This window comes from Taudactylus pleione, unplaced genomic scaffold, assembly GCF_031769625.1.
Source record: "Taudactylus pleione unplaced genomic scaffold, aTauple2 ptg000555l, whole genome shotgun sequence".
Lineage (NCBI taxonomy): Eukaryota > Metazoa > Chordata > Amphibia > Anura > Myobatrachidae > Taudactylus > Taudactylus pleione.
In genome coordinates, this window is record NW_028284957.1 from 1,684,875 (window position 1) to 1,705,148 (window position 20,274).

Sequence of the window (20,274 nt, forward strand, 5' to 3'; positions counted from 1 at the left end):
TACATATGCACATGGCAATTTTCAGAATTTTATTTTTAAAGATTATTTTTTATATATATTTCTCATTTCACTTTAATTAGACTATTTTGTGCAGATCCATCACATAAAATTCAGATAAAAAAATAAAAAATAAATGACAGGTTGTAATGTAACAAAAAAGGTAAAAAAGCCAAGGACGGTGAATACTTTTGCAAGGCACTGTATATATACAGTACTATGTATATATATATATATATATATATATATATATATCCATTCTCCTTCGTTTACACAGTGTATATCTATCTATCTATCTATCTATATATATATTCTCCTTCGTTTACACAGTATATATATATATGTATATCTATCTATGTATATATAGAGTACATTCTCCTTGTTTTCTTAACAAAAGGGCTTTAAGTAGATTTGTATCTATCATTGTGCAAACTTGCCAGAAAATCCCTTTGAATAGTTTGCAGTCCTGAGCATGTGCTAGGTGACAGCAGAGGGGGGTACACTGACAGACTAGTGTCATGTGTGTGTGGCTGAGGGATATGTATGTATGAATGAGACAGAGAGGTAGGCTGTGCAGGGGGCGGGGACAGTGTAATGTGACTCCTCCCCTCCCTCCCTGCTAATGCTACAGCTGTAGAGAGAGAGAGTCTGGCAGCAGACTGTAATGTGCTGGCTGACACTCTGCATACAGCGCATTGTACCGGGTGAGACAGGCGCTGCAGAGAGACATCCCTGAGAGAGCTGCCCTCACTTGCATAGCTGCATTTGCTGGGGTGTATGGCTGGCAGCATGTGACAGACACCCCTCCCAAATCTGCCCCCCCTGCCCCAAGGAGCCTGAGAGCCTGCTCCCCACAAACACAGCACCACTGCCTGGACTGTAACCCAGCGGACCCCGGCTGGAGAACCCTGGACCTATTCCCAAATTGGGTTAAAGAGCGTCTCCACCTCCACCCAGCAACTCCTACCGTGGGCTAATTGCTGGAGAGAGTTTCGGATAGTTCCACAGTTCCAGTCCCTGTAACTAACTGGTGAGTGTGAAGTTTGGTTGTGTCTGATATAATAAGTGTATGCATGTAACCCAGTGCACTGAGACCTGTAGGGATTGCTCAGACCCTACTTAGCACTCATCAGCTATATTTACAGATGTGTATTTAAATATCCCATGCCAGAGCTATGACTGGCAGGTGTGCCTTCCAAGAGCTTCTGCAGCAGTACTGGCACTTTACATGGACCGGTGTTTGTGTTATTTACGCAGCAGTGTGCAGACAGGCATGTGGACGGCATAGGGTTACACACGTGTGCACAGTGACACTAGGGGACCTAGCACAGGAGGTCACACATTCAGTGTGCACACTAAACCGAAGAGCTCACAATCTATCTACTTACCTAAAGTTGTTACAAGGTATAGTAGCTTCCACTCTCAGGATAATTGTGCAGATGCTCATTTTTATTCCTATCTGATTATTATTTCAGTGATTTTTTTTTTTTTATTTATTTATTTTTTTATTTTCTTTATTTTTTATTTTCTCCTGGTTTCTAGAACTGGTTATAATGGAAAAAAAAATAGTTAAAAAAAAAGTGCGTACCCCTGAGTACCACCACCCAAAAAAAATAAAAATAAATAATAATAAATTACCTGCTTACACCCTGGGTGTGAGGCTGAGCCAGGCTCCTGCTTGTAGCACCTTGTATGGTAAAGTTATTCATAAAATACATGTATCAGAGTTTGTGGGTGGGGAGGGCAGGGGGCCAGCCAGGGATATCACATTGACAGCCCCCTATAACTGCTATTGTGATATAACAATGCTGCTATTTACACAAGATGACTGAAAACTGTTTCATGCACTTGTTATCAGCCTCCTGTACCTGGCTGCAGACTGTCTTATCTTTGGAGATAATGGGCATTTACTATATCCAAATCTATAGTAGATCATTGGGGTTTGTTTGCACAAAATAACTACATTTTTGGCTTTTAAAATTTAATTTTTTTTAAAGTAAAAAAAAACTTAGGTGTTTAATGTCTTTGAATGTATTCAGCAATAGTTGATAAATATGTGTAACAGTTACAGAAAGTATTTTTGATGTGTGTGTTTTTTTTTTTTTTTTTTTTTTTAAACCAAGCAAAACAAATTTTGGAGAAAGTATGAATGTAGACTTGATCTACAGCTGCTTTTTAAATTTTTTATTTTTGCACTTATTCATTTTTTTTTCTATCATGATAAAGTTGCAGTCAGCTGCTATTATAATATTAAAAATAAATAATTAAAAAAATAAAATAAATAAAATATATATTATTCTGGACAGAATCAGATAAAAAAAAAAAAGTTTATTGTAATATACTGTATAAAAGGTACATTAATACCTTTTTAGGAGCCTATTTATCAAGATGGGGCGGTAACATAAATTTTCTATCACTTTTACCTCGATTTATCAATAAGTCTCCAGCTGGCTGTGCGATGCTCGTCTCGCTGGCGATACTGGCTGGCAGCGGTGGGAGTGCATTTACAGCATGCCATGCAGGTGCCAGCGCTTCTGATTCACACATGCGCAGTGGGTGTGGAAGCCTGACGTGGGCTGCCAGATTCACTTCGTTACCAAAAATAAAAGGTATGAAAAAAAATAAATGGGTAAAAGATGGAAAAAATATTTTACTATTTACAAATTCTGAAATGCTTTAATTAATAAAATATGTTTTTCTTGCGCCTCAGGGCTGCTAACGCCATCCTGATGAATGAAGGTCAGTGGTGGTCCTTGTATTGCCTCTGTACTTGTTATGTAGGGATAGGCAAGCCTTCACCAGAGAGCCCTAGCGATGGCTGTCACTGTAGATACTCCGCAACAGGGCCGTAGCTAGGGCAGTGCGGCCGGTGCCATCGCACAGGGCACCACAGGTCAGGGGGTGCTGTTTGGGCCTGTCAAATTTCTGTTTATTATCATTCTTGCTTGTAGCTTCCTCTTATTTCATCCCCAGCATCTCCTGGCCTCTTCTATCTCTTCCCTAGCCCTTCCCCATGAAGACATGGCCATTTTTTGGGTGCATTATGTCCCTTTGAAAAATGAGGGGCGTGCCAATGCTCTTTATGGCACAGGGCACCAAAAAGTCTAGTTACGGCCCTGCTCCGCAATAGGCATCAATGGCGGTACCCTTAAATTCCAATCACTGGCAAAAAGAGCAATTTTCAGTGGGGAAAACTTTTTTTGCAACCACATAAATATGACCCTTAGGTGGCAGAAATGAAATTATCTGTGAAGTGCCACCACAATGTCCAGCTGTGCCCATTAATAACGGTAACAAATCCCTGCTCATTTCTACAGGGTGCAAGGAAATATCAGTGTCGCTACATTGCTGTTCTGGGGGCACATGGTGGAGTGTTATGGAGCGTACACACGGTCAGATTTGTCAGACTTGTCAGATTTGTCAGATGAACGACTGAACGATTTGAACGATTTGACCAAAGTTTTGAACGATTTGAACGATTGAACGATTTTTGACTGCATTAAAATGAATGGAATCGTCCAAGTCTGACTGCAAACCCATCAGATGTCAGATATCGTTATCTGACAAACGGGAACGCGCATCGTTGATCGTCCATCGTTCAGGCATGTCAGATATGAACGATTTTCCTTCAGATATGAACGACTGAACGATTTTTAAATCGTTATCGTCCATATCTGAGGGAAAAATCTGATCGTGTGTATGCACCTTTAACACTTACATACCCCCCCCCCCCCCCCCCCCCCAATACCCCAATGACACCTTGTGTGCCATTCAGAACTGTCTGGGAACAAGTACTTTAGTGGTGCTAGCTTGTGTATTACACGCCATTAATGTTGCTGCACCCCTTCTTATTAAGCCATGCCAGGGAGCAGGGGGTGTAGAAAATTAAGAAATATTTGTAAGTAGAACACATTCTTTGCATGTGAGTTTTTGTTTGTTTTATGAAACATAACTTTTATCACAGCCAAATAAGCCATTAAGCAGCCTGAACTGCTGCCTAGGGCCCACTGGAGAATGAGGAGCTTCGGTTATTCTAAAGCTGGCCACACATCTAAAGATTACCTGTCCAACCAGCCAACTAGTTGATTGGTTGGAATGAAAATCTGGTAAGGTATGAAAGCAAAATGACAATCAGCAATTTGCTCCCAAACGCCGGAAAATGGACAAAAACAAATAGTTTAGATCAAACATTTAACAAACTTGTCTGACGTCCATTTTCATCTGTTTTAGGAGCAAATTTCTGATCATCAGTTGCTCCCATACGTTACCAGATTTTCATTCCAACCAATCAACTAGTTGGCTGGTTGAATGTAAGTTGGTCTAGTGTGTGACCAGCTTAAGCCAGTGTTTCCCACCTCCAATCCTCAGGGTTCCCTAACAATGCATGTTTTACAGATCTCAGTATTACGAGGTGGAATAATTAGCTCCACCTGTGGATCTTTTAAAATGTGCCACTTAGTAATGAATACACCTGTGCACCAACTAGGAGATCTGGAAAACATGCACTGTTAGGAGACTCTGAGGACTGGTGTAGGGAACGCTATTCTAAGCCATTTGTGTGTGCTTTTAGCATGATGTGCTGCTATGTTGTTTAGCTACACATATTACCACTTGCTACGTTAACCAAATATTGCTATGTTTCCTGCACACCTGTATGGGTAGCAGGGGAAAAAATAGTGATGATACTGGCCGCAAAGTACCTTGCCCAAATTTTCAGCAGTTGGCTGCCATCCCTCTGAATTGAATCTCCCCCCATAGAGGCAAGGTAAGGGGCCCCAAACCGGTATATTGCCTAATGTTCTGTTTTTAACCACAGTTTCAGTGCGTATTCTTCCCCTGGTTGACTAGTAACAACAACCCGCATAATGCATTTCCGTCATCTACTGTATATGTTAGACGGCAAAGTCCATACCATGGGCAGACACCAGCTGCAGTGACACAGTAAGGGTGCCCATCCCGTGCCACTGCAGAATAAGCGTTGTGCAATTTAACCACACACCTATCTAACAGATATTGTTCTTCAGGCATTCATTTTGTTCTTTAGATTGTAAGCTCTCACGAGCAGGGCCCTCTTCCCTTATTTGCTTTTCCTCTTCCCTTATGTGCGGCCGGGGATATTACCCAGAATAAGGGGCAGAGCGGGGGTGTGTGACCACACGATCACGTCATTTTGTTCTTTAGATTGTAAGCTCTTGCGAGCAGGGCCCTCTTCCCTTATTTGCTTTTCCTCTTCCCTTATGTGCGGGCGGGGATATTACCCGGAATAAGGGGCAGAGCGGGGGGCTTGACCACGCAATCACGTCATTTTGGTCCCGCCCTCACTACACAATGCCGAGATGTCTGGCATTGTGAAGCAGGGGGCGGCCCATAATGCTGCGATTTTCCGAGGGGGGGGGGGCGGGAATGCCACACGATTTTCAGGAGGCTCCTGGCCGAATCGAGAGAGTAGGCTGGTATGGAGTGAAGTGTGTACGCACTTTCCACCTATCTGTCCGATGCGTCATATACTCCTCCAGCAGCGGTGCCGCCTTTGTGTCTTTTCAGCAGATATTTTAGACAAAGGCGTTTCCTGGATAGCAGGTTACATTGTAAAGGTGTGTACGCACGAATCAGCACTTTCAACGGGACTTCCGAATGGAAGTGTAAAATCGCATGGAAAGTATGATTGTAGCAGTATGTACCTAGCTTTAGCGCATCCTAAAATCTTATGCATGGTCCTAAAACTGATTTTTAGGCTATTGTTCTGCTGATTACGAGGAAAGGTTATTTGGAATGTGTCCTGACCTGGGAGCTTTTGTGAACAAATGCTTCTGCTTTAGTAAAGGATTTTCTGGTTAAGTTAAATGAGTTTTCTCCAATTAAAATTAATTGCAGTGCAAACATATATTATCCTGTGTACATCTTTCTCCCCAAGGTCTCCTATGTCTGCTGTGATACTAGACTGATACAGCAGTACCCCTACTGGACAATGGGAGTATATGGTGACATAAGCTGTACTGATTGGCATTTTGGTTCTTGTATTTCTCCATAAATTAGCATTTTCCATTGGCGGTTATTTACAATCGGATTAAGCAACACCACTTAGCACGCTGCCACCGTCCTCGGCACATATAGGTTCCCTATCAGAATTACAATTCATTTGTCTCCCAAACTTAATAATGACTCTCTCTCTCTCTCTCTCTCTCTCTCTCTCTCTCTCTCTCTCTCTCTCTCTCTCGTGTGTTCTCTCGTGTTCTCTCTCGTGTTCTCTCTCGTGTGTTCTCTCGTGTTCTCTCTCGTGTTCTCTCTCGTGTTCTCTCTCGTGTTCTCTCTCGTGTTCTCTCTCGTGTTCTCTCTCGTGTTCTCTCTCGTGTTCTCTCTCTCTCTCTCTCTCTCTCGTGTTCTCTCTCTCGTGTTCTCTCTCTCGTGTTCTCTCTCTCTCTCTCTCGTGTTCTCTCTCTCTCTCTCTCGTGTTCTCTCTCTCTCTCTCTCTCTCGTGTTCTCTCTCTCTCTCTCTCTCTCTCTCTCTCTCGTGTTCTCTCTCTCTCTCTCTCTCTCTCTCGTGTTCTCTCTCTCTCTCTCTCGTGTTCTCTCTCTCTCTCTCTCTCTCTCTCTCTCTCTCTCGTGTTCTCTCTCTCTCTCTCTCTCTCTCTCTCTCGTGTCTCTCTCTCTCTCTCTCTCTCTCTCTCTCTCGTGTTCTCTCTCTCTCGTGTACGGAACCCCGATGGTTTACGCAGAGCCGTAACAAGACTTTTTGGTGCCCTGTACCAGAAAGAGCATTGGCGCCCCCCTCATTTTTCAAAGGAACATAATGCACCTAAAAAGGGGAATGGCCTCATGGGGAAGGGCCAGGGAAGAGATAGGGGAGGCCAGGAGATGCTGGGGATGAAATAAGAGGAGGCTACAAGTGAGAATGATAATAAACAGAAATTTGACAGGCCCAAACAGCGCCCCCTGACCTGTGGTGCCCTGTGCCATGGCATTGGCCACATTACCCTAGCTACGACCCTGGGTTTACGTACTACTCCGTTTGTTTGGGGTCTGCGCAGAACGGGTCTTACAATCTCACTCGCATATCCCCCAAGCTGCAGGATGATTGATATGCTGTGGCGTTTCCGGGGGCGTGCCTGGGCTTCTTATGAAGTGTCGAGGCCAGGATCTATGTCTGTGGAACTAGAATTCCTTGCCACACAAACTGCCAGCCTAAATAAGCTGAGTCCTGCTCAGACTGGACGGTGCTGCCACCGCGATGGTGATCTAACGCAGTGTCTACGGACGCTGCACTCGGATCGAAATTGCTGTCAGGAGGATATATATATATATATATATAATAATTATACACACACATGTGCGCACACACACAGTGCCCACAAATAAACAATTGTGCTTTTATCTTTCCTTCTAAAAGCTTGGCATCAACCAAGGGCACACCTGAGCTTGTTGAAGCCAGTATAGGGGAGATAAAATGGTTGAAAGTGTCCAGATAGACACCAGATGTTAGACAGACAGTCAATAGGTCGACTGGGACAAAAGGTCGACACACTAAATGTAGATATGTAAGAAGGTCAACAAGGTCAAAAGGTTGACATGAACATGGTCGACACATGATTTTTTTATTTTATTTTGTTTTTAGCCCTAATCTACACCCTAACTCTCCCCTTGGTGCCTAACCTTAACCCTCCCTCCTGGTACCTAACCCTAACAGTCGGGGTAGATGCCTGACCCTAACCGTTCCTTCTTGTGCCTAACCCTCCCTCCTGGTGCCTAACCCTCACTGTTGGGGTAAGTGTCTAACCCTAGCCCTCCAGCAAGTGCCTAACCCCAACCCTAAAAAAACAAAAAAATCATATGTCAACCTTTTTTTGTGTCGACCATTTTCATGTTGTCATTTTGACCCTGTCGAACCATTTGTACCTGTCGACCTTCTTGCATATCTACATTTAGTGTGTCGACCTTTTGTCCCAGTCGATCTATTGACACATCTCCATTCTTTAGATGGTTTGATACATTTCCCCCTAAAGCACTAATAGGTGATCTTGCCTTTGTTAAATCATACCTAAAAATACTCTTCTTAGGGAGTCGGAAGCTCTGTATGTTATTGGAGAAATTGTAATGTTTCAGTTTAAATTGCATAAAATGGGACAGTTTAGATAGGGCAGTACATAGCACAATACCATTGGCTGCTTATCCTTTTTTAGCGGAGAAAATTAAAGCCGTGTCATATTCAGTTATTCATGTGTCCTTGGTACTTTTTTCTTTTTTTTTGGTAGTTTTTTATTTTTAAACTACAGATTTATTTGCCTGTATTATAATTTGGGAAGTGCGCCGGACCATTTTTGCTGGATTTGGCTCTGATTCGTCGTCCGGTTTTGTATTTGTATTTGCCAAACCACCGTGACTGGTTTTGGATTTGGATGTTTTACAAAAATGTAAAAAAAAAATCTAATCACATAATTTGGGCTTATTTTGTTCCTAGAGTATTATTAACCTCAATAACATCAATTTCCAGTCATTTACAGTCAGTTTAGACCACCTCACAGCTCACACTATTGTTTTCACCCTTATTGGTCAAAGGCTGCAGTGAGCTGACTGGTTACTAAGCGACAGAGCAGCGGCACAGACACCGCAGTTTAAAGCACATCTATGAAACTTTGCCACACAGCAGTGGTAGAAATGAAGAGTCACAGTGCTTGTATACACAGAGAGGGCTAAGGGCCTGATTCGGACCCGGTCGCAAGGCTGCGTTTGCACGCACCCATCGCCAGTCAAAGTATGCAAATCCCTCAATCGCTAGCAAGACATTAGCACACCCACTATGTTTTGCCGTGCGATCGCGGTACGAAATTAGATGCCCACCAGCCTGACACATGACGCCCACTTTCTCTTAGTAACATACATCATCTCCAGGAAGTGTATTAAACAATCGGTAAGATTGGCTAACATCGGACGCATACGCAGCACTTGTGGCTGGCCGTACCCTACCGCAAGCACTGCGAGTGCTGCTGTGTTTAATTCAGCCATGTGACGTGTACACTGACGATGTGTCTTAATTATGCACGCCCCTGAAACGGTGTTCAGATGCACAGACACACCTGCGTTTGCACTACCACACCCCCGTTACCATCGACCACCACCTGTCGCCACACACAAATGACACGTCCTGTCACTCATGCTTGCAGAGCATCTGTGTACTGGCTGCGAACGCTTCCCGATCGCAGCAACTGGTTCGGGCACGCGCACTGCGTCTTGTACACATGCGCAGATTGCAAACATCGTCAGGCTGCGTGCAAACGCAGCCTTGCAACCAGGTCTGAATCAGGCCCTAAGGCCCAAGGAGCCATGGTGCCTGCAGTCACCGTCCTAGTAGGCAGTGGGGTACAGCACAAATAAATAGTTTTGTTTTTTTTACTTTTATTGCGTTAACTTATCACAGTACTTATGTGCTATGAACACGCAGTGGCTACAGCCCTAGGAGTCACAGTACTTGTATGTGCAGTGAGCTAATGCTCAAGGAGTTACAGTGCTTGTATACACAGCGGGCTAAGGCCCAGGGAGTCACAGTGCTGTTATACAGCTACACAGAGGGCTACGGCCCAAGTAGTGATGGTGCTTGTATACGCAGAGGGCTACGGCCCAAGAAGTCACAGTACCTGTATACACAGTGGAGTACAGCACAAAAAAAAAACCGTTTTTTTTTTTGCACACAGTGGACCTCATTCAGACCCGCTCGCAAGCGGGTCGATGTTTAGGCCCTGCGCACGCGCAAGCCCCGGAGCTCACTACAAAAGGGGCGGCTGTCGATGGTGATCGACAGCTCGCCCCGTTTTGTAGGCGTGGTGGGGGGGTGGTTCCACAAACGGAGGCGTTCCTTAAGGAACGCATGCCGTTTTGTGGGCGGCCGCACTGACATCAACGGTGATGTCAGTGGGGAGCTTCCTGCTCGATCAGAGCAGGAAGCTCCCTGGGGCTTGCGGTTGCCGAGACCCAACCTCAAGGTCTCATCGCAAGCCCCGATGGTCGCGATGGTCTTGACCATCATGAACATCAACCTGGTCGGTTGCTAAAGCTGTGGGTGGTAACCCACAGCTTATCTTGCGACCAGGATGCCGCACTTCAAAAGAGAAGCGGCCGCCCACATTCAGAACGAGCGCTCGTATTTTGCGAGCGCCTCTGAATGAGGGCCAGTGAGTCTGGACAAGGCCACTTAATCAGCAGAGTATAGCGCAGCACACATCAGCGTGCGGTCAGTGCCTCCTAAACAGTCACTCTACCAGCAGAGCAGTTCGCAGCATGCTAGTGAAATGGCGCCGAGTCCCAATCGCAGCGTCTTGTGTAGAGACGAACTCTCGCGAGAATCTGACTACGGGAGGCTGACGTTCGGCCTTGAAGTGGGATCCGAGTCAGGCGGGCACACCCGAGCAGCGGCTCGGGTGGACTCAGATCCCCAGTGTTCGGAGTGGTTCGGATTCTGATTATAATTTATTATTATGGAGTGGTTTTATTATGTTAACCCACAATAACAATAGGTCACGGGATAGGTTTCAATTAGGGGTGTGCACCGGCCACTTTTCGTGTTTTGTGTTTTGGTTTTGGATCTGGATCTTTCTTCGTGTTTTGGATCTGGATTGGTTTTGCCAAAACCACCCTTCCGTGTTTTGGGTTCTGGGTTTTGTGTTTTGGATCTGTATTTTTTTTAAAAAAAGCATAAAAACAGCTAAAATCACAGAATTTGTTGGTTTCTCTGCTCCTATGCTATTATTAACCTCAATAACCTTAATTTCCACTCATTTCCAGTCTATTCTGAACACCTCACACCTCACAATAGTGTTTTTATGTCCAAAAGGTTGCACCGAGGTAGCTGGATGACTATGCTAAGCGACACGAGTGGGCGGCACAAACACGTGACCCATCTAGGTGTGACACTGCAGAGGCAGACAGGATGGCAGTTAGAAAAACTAGGCCCCAAACTGTACATAATGCAAAGAAAAAAAAGAAATGCAAGATGGAATTGTCCTTGGGCCCTCCCACCCACCCTTATGTTGTATAAACAGGACATGCACACTTTAACAAATCAATCATTTCAGCGCCAGGGTCTGCCACACAACTGTGGCTGAAATGATTGGTTCGTTTGGGCCCCCACAAAACAAGCTGGCAATTAATGTGTCCCTGCACAAACTGGCTCTACGGAGGCAAGATGTCATCCTCATCCTCCTCATCCACCGATTCCTCACCCTCTTCAGTGTGTACATCCTCATCCTCACAAAGTATTAACTCGTCCCCACTTGAATCCACCACCATAGGTCCCTCTGTACCTTCTGGAGGCTGGTCTCCCTGGAAGAGCTGATAATTCATTTTGATGAACATCATCTTCTCCACATTCTGTGGAAGCAACCTCCTACGCCTTTCGCTGACAAGGTTCCCGGCTGCACTAAACACTCTTTCGGAGTACACACTGGAGGGGGGGCAACTCAGGTAAAATAGAGCCAGCTTGTACAGGGGCCTCCAAATTGCCTCTTTTTCCTGCCAGTACAGGTATGGACTGTCTGACATGCCTACTTGGATGCTGTCACCGATGTAATCCTCCACCATTCTGTCAATGGTGACAGTATCATATGCAGTGACAGTAGACATGTCAGAAATTGTTGCCAGGTCCTTCAGTCCGGACCAGATGTCCAAACTTGGTCCTGCCTGCCCTGCATCACCGCCAGCGGGTTGCTTAGGATACCTAAGTTTTTTCCTGGCAGCCCCAGTTGCGGGAGAAAATGAAGAAGGAGCCGTTGACGTGTCACGTTCCGCTTCAGCTGACAGTGTGTTCACCAGCAGGTCTTTGCACCTCTGCAAGCTTGTGTCGGCTGGAAAGAGAGACACCACATAGGCTTTAAACCTAGGATCAAGAACGGTGGCCAAAATGTAGTGGTCTGATTTCAACAGATTGACCACCCTGGAATCCTGGCAAAGCGAATGAAGGGCTTCATCCACAAGTCCCACATGCCGAGCGGAATCGCTCCGTCTTAGCTCCTCCTTCACTTTCTCCAGCTGCTTCTGCAAAAGCCTGATGAGGGGAATGACCTGACTCAAGCTGGCTGTGTCTGAACTGACTTCACGTGTGGCAAGTTCGAAGGGCTGGAGAACCTTGCACAACACGGAAATCATTCTCCACTGCGCTTGAGTCAGGTGCATACCCCCTCCTTTGCCTATGTCATAGGTGGATGTATAGGCTTGTATGGCCTTTTGCTGCTCCTCCATCCTCTGAAGCATATAGAGGGTTGAGTTCCACCGCGTCACAACCTCTTGCTTCAGGTGATGGCGGGGCAGGTTCAAGAGTGTTTGCTGGCGCTCCAGTCTTCGGCACGCAGTCGCTGAATGGCGAAAGTGGCCAGAAATTTTTCGGGCCACCCAAAGCGTCTCCTGCACGCCCCTGTCGCTTTTCAGAAAATTCTGCACCACCAAGTTTATTGTGTGAGCAAAACATGGGACGTGCTGGAATTTGCCCAGATGTAATGCCCGCACAATATTGGTGGCGTTGTCAGATATCACAAATCCCCAGGAGAGTCTAAGTGGGGTAAGCCACTGGGTGATGATTTCCCTCAGTTTCTCTAAGAGGTTGTCGGCGGTGTGCCTCTTACTGAAACCGGTGATACACAGCGTAGCCTGCCTTGTAACGAGCTGGCGTTTCTGAGATGCTGCTACTGGTGACGCTGCTGCTGTTGCTGCGTAAGGTGATACATCTACCCAGTGGGCTGTGACAGTCATATAGTCCTTAGTCTGCCCTGTTCCACTTGTCCACATGTCCGTGGTTAAGTGGACATTGTGTACAACGGCATTTTTCAGGACACTGAGGACACTTTTTCTGACGTTTCTGTACAGTCTCGGTATCGCCTGCCTAGTGAAGTGGAATCTAGATGGGATTTGGAACCGGGGACACACTACCTCCATCAATTGTCTAAATCCCACTGCACTAATGGCGGATACCGGAAGCACGTCTAACACCAACATAGCAGTCAAGGCCTCAGTTATACGTTTTGCTTCAGGATGACTGCTGTCGTACTTCATCCTCCTCGCTAAGGACTGTTGGAGGGTCAATTGTTTAGTAAAAGTAGTGGTGTTCCTACTTCCTCTCTGGGATGATGAACGACTCCCAGCAGCAGCAACAGCAGCAGCGGCAGCAGTAGGCGTAGCAATGCAGGATCCTCCAGAGGAATCCCGGATAGGAGAGTCAGTCATGCCAGTGACATGGCCTGCAGGACTACTTCCGATCCTGACTAAGGAGGAAATTGACGAGGAGGGAGTTGACGGTGTGGTTTGCAGGCGCTTGGATACAACAGGACAACGGGATTTAGGTGTCCCTGGACTGCTTACGGTCTTAGCCAAAGTTTCTGAACTTGACAGTAACTTTTTATGAACGCGCTGCAGGTGCCGTATAAGGGAGGATGTTCCTAGGTGGTTGACGTCCCTACCCCTACTTATTTCACCTTTACATATGGTACATATGGCAAGACAGTTGTTGTCCGGATTTGGATAGAAATATTGCCAGACCAAAGAGGTGGAATGTTTGGTCTTCTGCCCAGGCATGACCGTGATGGGCTTTTTCATCCCACAGACAACAACTGTCTCCCCCGGAGCCTGATTTAAACAAACCACATCACCATCAGAATCCTCCTCGCCAACTTCCTCCTCAGCGCCAGCTACACCAGTATCCTCATCCTGTTGTACTTCAACAGTGACATCTTCAATTTGCATATCAGCAAGTGGACTGTGGGTGCTCCTTTCAGCACTTGCAGGGGGCGTGCAAATGGTGGAAAGAGCCACCTCTTCCCGTCCAGTGCTGGGAAGGTCAGGCATCGCAACCACCACCACACTTGGACTCTCCTTGGGGATTTGTGATATCTTCTTAGAAAGCACAGTTCTTCGCTGTGCTTTTGCCAGCTTAACTCTTTTGATTTTTTTAGTGGGAGGAGGGCTTCCATCGTCATGTGAAGCTGAACCACTAGTCATGAACATACAAGGGATCGACCTTAGCCGTTCCTTGCCACTCCGTGTCGTAAATGGCATATTGGCAAGTTTACGTTTCTCTTCAGCTGATTTAAATGTCTTTTTCAAGGTCATTTTCCTGAACTTTGCCATTTGGGATTGTATGTGCCCTCTACTATGACATTGGGCATCGGCCTTGGCAGACGACGTTGATGGCATGTTATCGTCTATGTCATGACTAGTGGCAGCAGCTTCAGCACTAGGAGGAAGTGGTTCTTGATCTTTCTCTATTTTATTTTTATCGGAGAAAGTTTGGTCCTTCATTTATGTTATATCGATTTGATATATACGTGCGGCTAAACACAGAAAATAATTTTTTTTTTGGTTTGGACTGGAGTGTACTTTCGGGGGTTACAGCACCCTTAACGGTCAAGCCAGCCGGCCCTTTACTTATGACACAGGCGCACGCTTGGCACTACTTTGTTGATGCACGTGCGGCTTCTGCGCACACAATTCACAAACACAGAAAATAATTTTTTTTTTGGTTTGGACTGGAGTGTACTTTCGGGGGTTACAGCACCCTTTAACGGTCAAGCCAGCCGGCCCTTTACTTATGACACAGGCGCACGCTTGGCACTACTTTGTTGATGCACGTGCGGCTACTGCGCACACAATTCACAAACACAGAAAATAATTTTTTTTTTGGTTTGGACTGGAGTGTACTTTCGGGGGTTACAGCACCCTTAACGGTCAAGCCAGCCGGCCCTTTACTTATGACACAGGTGCACGCTTGGCACTACTTTGTTGATGCACGTGCGGCTACTGCGCACACAATTCACAAACACAGAAAATAATTTTTTTTTTGGTTTGGACTGGAGTGTACTTTGGGGGTTACAGCACCCTTTAACGGTCAAGCCAGCCGGCCCTTTACTTATGACACAGGCGCACGCTTGGCACTACTTTGTTGATGCACGTGCGGCTACTGCGCACACAATTCACAAACACAGAAAATAATTTTTTTTTTGGTTTGGACTGGAGTGTACTTTGGGGGTTACAGCACCCTTTAACGGTCAAGCCAGCCGGCCCTTTACTTATGACACAGGCGCACGCTTGGCACTACTTTGTTGATGCACGTGCGGCTACTGCGCACACAATTCACAAACACAGAAAATAATTTTTTTTTTGGTTTGGACTGGAGTGTACTTTCGGGGGTTACAGCACCCTTAACGGTCAAGCCAGCCGGCCCTTTACTTATGACACAGGTGCACGCTTGGCACTACTTTGTTGATGCACGTGCGGCTACTGCGCACACAATTCACAAACACAGAAAATAATTTTTTTTTTGGTTTGGACTGGAGTGTACTTTCGGGGGTTACAGCACCCTTAACGGTCAAGCCAGCCGGCCCTTTACTTATGACACAGGCGCACGCTTGGCACTACTTTGTTGATGCACGTGCGGCTACTGCGCACACAATTCACAAACACAGAAAATAATTTTTTTTTGGGTTTGGACTGGAGTGTACTTTGGGGGTTACAGCACCCTTTAACGGTCAAGCCAGCCGGCCCTTTACTTATGACACAGGCGCACGCTTGGCACTACTTTGTTGATGCACGTGCGGCTACTGCGCACACAATTCACAAACACAGAAAATAATTTTTTTTTTGGTTTGGACTGGAGTGTACTTTCGGGGGTTACAGCACCCTTTAACGGTCAAGCCAGCCGGCCCTTTACTTATGACACAGGCGCACGCTTGGCACTACTTTGTTGATGCACGTGCGGCTACTGCGCACACAATTCACAAACACAGAAAATATATTATTTTTTTAGCACTTGGGGGGAGCACCCCTGATGGACAGAGCACCCCCTGGACAACACTACAGCACCCCTTTAGGACTGGGACACTGCACAGGACTTTGGAGTGGACACAGCCCCTATGGAGAACTGACTGCACAACACAGTCCAGCCAGCCCCTATGGACTTTGAAGTAGTGGACACAGCCCCTATTAACAACAGCAGCACAGCACAACACAGCCAGCCCCTATGGACTTTGAAGTAGTGGACAACAGCAGCACTACACTACACTACACTACACTACACTACACAGCCCTAACTCCCACCCTCCCTCTTCACTGTCCACAGCCGAGTGAGAAAATGGCGCCGACGCGGGTACCTTATATAGGATCCAAAACCCGCGAGACTCGGAAGGCGGGATGATGACGTTTTGCCTCGATTTCAGATCCGAGTCAGGCGGGAAAAGTCGAGCCTGACTCGGATCGGACTCGGATCGGGGGGGCTCGGGGGGGTTCGGATTTCAGAAATCCGAACCCGCTCACCCCTAGTTTCAATGAGATGAGAGATTTACGTAGGCGCAATACTTGTGTTATTCCACTGGAAATCTTTAACTCCGTGATTGTTGGCCTAGAAACCAGACTTGTGTTCTGCATCTGTCAGGTTTGTGGCGACTAGGACCGATTTAGTACATAAAAGGAAACGGAATTGTGTACAGAATGTGTCATGGGTTTCTCTTTCAAGAAGGGCGATGGGATTAAATTCACTACCGACCGCAGTCATTGACTTCATAACTTTGTGGGGGGAATTAAATTAAATTGTGCTGCCCGCAGCTCCCGTCTAAAGTGACGGGAGCTATTCACTTGTTTATGCTAATGGGCGCGAGTGCCGCGGACGCCCATAATGTCTGCTCTCACCATCCGGCGAGCAGGAATCCATGCAAAGTCTGAGTTTTCGGCGCCCAAACTGCCATTTGGGCAGCGCACCCATTACTTTGCACAGGTTTAGCCGCTTTACGTGTCTAAACCTGGAACATTTGGGCGCGATAAGTAATCGACACTCGCAGCACTTGCTTTCAATGGCGTAGACAATTGAATATCAGTTGTCAGGCGCCCATTACTTCTTGCACGCCCAGTAAGCCTATATACTTAGGGCCTGATTCACTAAGGATCACTATTCTGCTTATACGCCCGCAACTACATTGCTAATATCAGCGGTGATATTTAAACTGTTTGCAATCGCAGCCTGACATAAGGACGCCAACTTCCCCTTACTCACAACCGTATACTTTTGACAACATAGTGAAATAATCGGTAACATCGGACTCATACGCACAGTTAATGCAGGTCAGACCTCATTCAGGAATTTCTAACTTCTGCACACGTTATGAGACCTCAGATGGTGTCTGGTTTCGTAGTGGCCAATTTCAACGGCGTTGATGCATTGGCACGCCTGCGTCCCCGCCGCTCCCTGTCACCACCCACAAACGGCACTCCCTGTCAAATACTCTGTTATGGGTCTGATGTAGCCTCTGCAGATGCAGTTCTGAACGCAGCAACTGGCTCGCGCATTTCGATGCATGCGCAGTGCAAATTAATCGACCGACTGAGTACGTATAAACAACTATGGGTCTCATTCAGACCCGCTCGCAAGCGGGTCGATGGTACCCAAATGCGCATGCGCACGATGGAGGCTGCTCCGTTGTGCGCATGCGCGAGACCCGGCGAGCGACAGGGATGCCGTCGCTCGGGGTCTCGCACCAAAGGGGGCGTGCTGTCGATGTTGATTGACAGCACGCCCCCTTTGGTGGGCGTTCCGGGGGCGTGGCTGCCAGATAGAGGCGTTCCTATGGGAACGCCTACCGTCTGGGTCCGGCCACACTGACATCACTAGTGATGTCAGTGGGAGTGATTTTGGCTCTGAGAGTCAAAATCACTCCAGGGCTTGCGGTCACCGAGACCCTACCGCAGGGTCTCGTCGCAAGCCCGATGGTCGTGATGGTCTTGACCATCGCGACCATCTTTTTGGCCGCTCGCATATGCTGTGGGTGGTCACCCACAGCTATGCGAGCGGCCAGGAGGCCGCTCCAAGTTTAGGTAGGAGGGCCCTGATTCAGAGCGAGCACTCTGGTCAGAGCGTCCGGCTCTGAATCAGGCCCTTCGTTACCCCAGATGGTTAGTTGGAAACCGAATAAGGCGGGTGTATGATCTTTATCCATTTTTTTTTTTTTTTGCATTGTAATTTCAGTTGGCTCATTTAAGGGGAGATGTACTAATTCTGGGAGAGAGATAAAGTACCAATCAATCAGCTCCTAACTTTCAGTTTACAGGCTGTGTTTGAAAGAGCTGATTGGTTGGTACTTTATTTCTCTCCAAGGTTTTGTACATCTACCCCTTAGGGAGAGATTTATCAAAGCTTGGAGAGAGATAAGTATGTAAATAGCGGGTATGTACCTAGAATTGCTAATACAGCAATGGACAGCTGTTCCGAAAAGATGCGTCCTTTGCGATGACTTGGGAGTCCTTCTGCGCTTGCGTCATATGAAGTCGGGAAGCAAGATGTTAGTGCCAGTGGTGTAACTGCGGCTACCTGAGGCTCTGTGTGTGTGTTTTTATTGCGGGTAAGATAAAGGGGGAAATGTATCAGGCCTTGGAAAGATCTAAAATGGAGAAGTTGCTCATAGCAACCAATCCGCTTCTAACTACCATTTTACAGGCTGTGCTAGAAAAATGGCAGTTAGAAGCTGATTGGTTGCTAAGGGCAACACCTCCACCTGGGGATGCGGTTTATATACCTACAACCGGGCTGCCGGAAACCCGATAAGTGTTAGAAGACCGGTGCTGGAATCCTGACATGGCTGGAGATGCCGATGCCGGAATCCCGATAACTGGCATGCCGATTGTAAGTATAGTGGGGCCGGATAGGTGTTAGCAGTGGGGGGGAGGGTTAGGTTTAGGCACCCCTGGGGGGGAGTTAGGGTTAGGCTGCGGGAGGGGGAAGGTTAGGGTTAGGCTCAAGACAGGGGGAGTTAGGCACCACCTGGGGGAGGTTAGGTTTAGGCACTAAGGGGGGAGGGTTAGGATTAGGCACTTACTGGAAGTGTTAGGGTGCGGGGTAGGGAGGGATAATGTTGGGGTGCAGCAAAGGAGGGTTAGGGGGTGAATAGGGCAAGGGAACACTACTTACCATTCCCTGTTGGGATTGTAGGCATCGGGTTGCCACTGTCAGTCTATTGACAGCTGGCATCCCAATTGTCAGGATATCACGCCGCTTCCGCCACCTGTCCTCTTTAGAAGGTTTGATACATCTCCCCTCAGCAATTCTTATTGATGAGTAGGAATACTGGTCCAGCCGAACTCCGTTTCCTTTAGCAACAAGTCACTTAAGGAGATTGACGCGAGAAGGAAGCGAGACAATGTCTGCTCTGGGAGTATGTGGGACCTGGACGCGGGTTCCCTCAGGAACACACAAGATGGCTTCTCAGCCACATGGAGTGAACATCCGGCCAAAGATCACCTACAAGCCATGGAACGCAGAGGCTCCTCCCTATAACAACACCTGCGTGCATAGCAGACTCATTGCACTAGTGATGTACTAGGCCTAGAGTAGTATGCCCTGTGATCTCAGGACCAGCAGCAATGGGAATGTGACCTGGGGGAGACATATATTTCCAGATGACCAGACCTAGCGGGAGGTAGAGTCCTAAACAGGGTTGCCTACCCTCCCGATTCGGGCGGGAGCTTCCCGATAAACTGGTGCAGATCCCGCCCCCCCCGGAAAGGCAGGCAAGCCTGCCGCCGTTCCCCCGACCCCCCCCCCCTTCTGAATTACCTGATAAATCCCCGCAGCAGGGGGGCCGCTGATGCGATTCGCGTGGTCATGCCCGCAAACCGACCTCAGCTCATTTGGACCCGCCCCCTTTTGCCGGCCACGCCCCCTGTTCTGCCGACCTGGCTGCTCCCTCCCAGAAGGAGCAGCCAGATTGTCGGCAAGTATGGTCCTAAACCTCTTCATCACCTGTGACAATTCTACGCTGTCTGTGCATAGTAGCGCAGACTCTCCAACATGGTCCCTTCCACCTGGTCCAAAATGATCTGCAGGCAAATTTATGACCTCACTTGCTATTCCCGTTACCTGTGGTGAACTAATTAATTAGTATAAAATAAAACACATCATACCACAGCCCTGTGAAAGTTCTCATAGTTCCTTTGCAAATTTACTTACACACAGACATTGTTTAAATTAAGATGCACTCACAGGAATCATGGCGAACATTCATTACAAAACTCAGAACTTCTGGGTGAAGTACAGACGGGGGGCGACTCTCATTGGCTACACAAATGGGTAGCAGGTCACTGTGGTGTGGCTGTGACTCTCGCTGTATTTTTGCTGGTTGTCAGCCAGCACTTAGACAAATGCAATACAGGGAATAATGTGTGGTTTGCAGAATTTTTATTGTGTCTCTAGTGGGAGGAAAACTGAAATATTTGGGGAGGGTAGGACCCTATCCAGAAACATTTTTACTAGTGTATGTCATG

General features: G+C 47.0%; 1 protein-coding gene across 1 annotated transcript in view; it reads left to right on the plus strand.

Moving 5' to 3' along the window:
• The first annotated feature begins 640 nt into the window (after positions 1-640).
• Positions 641-20,274, plus strand: part of TSPAN18 (tetraspanin 18) — a 182,614-nt gene continuing 162,980 nt past the window's right edge. The window contains exon 1 of the mRNA XM_088452633.1: positions 641-1,027. The gene's annotated coding sequence lies outside the window, so the exon portion shown is untranslated. The remainder of the gene's footprint in view (positions 1,028-20,274) is intronic.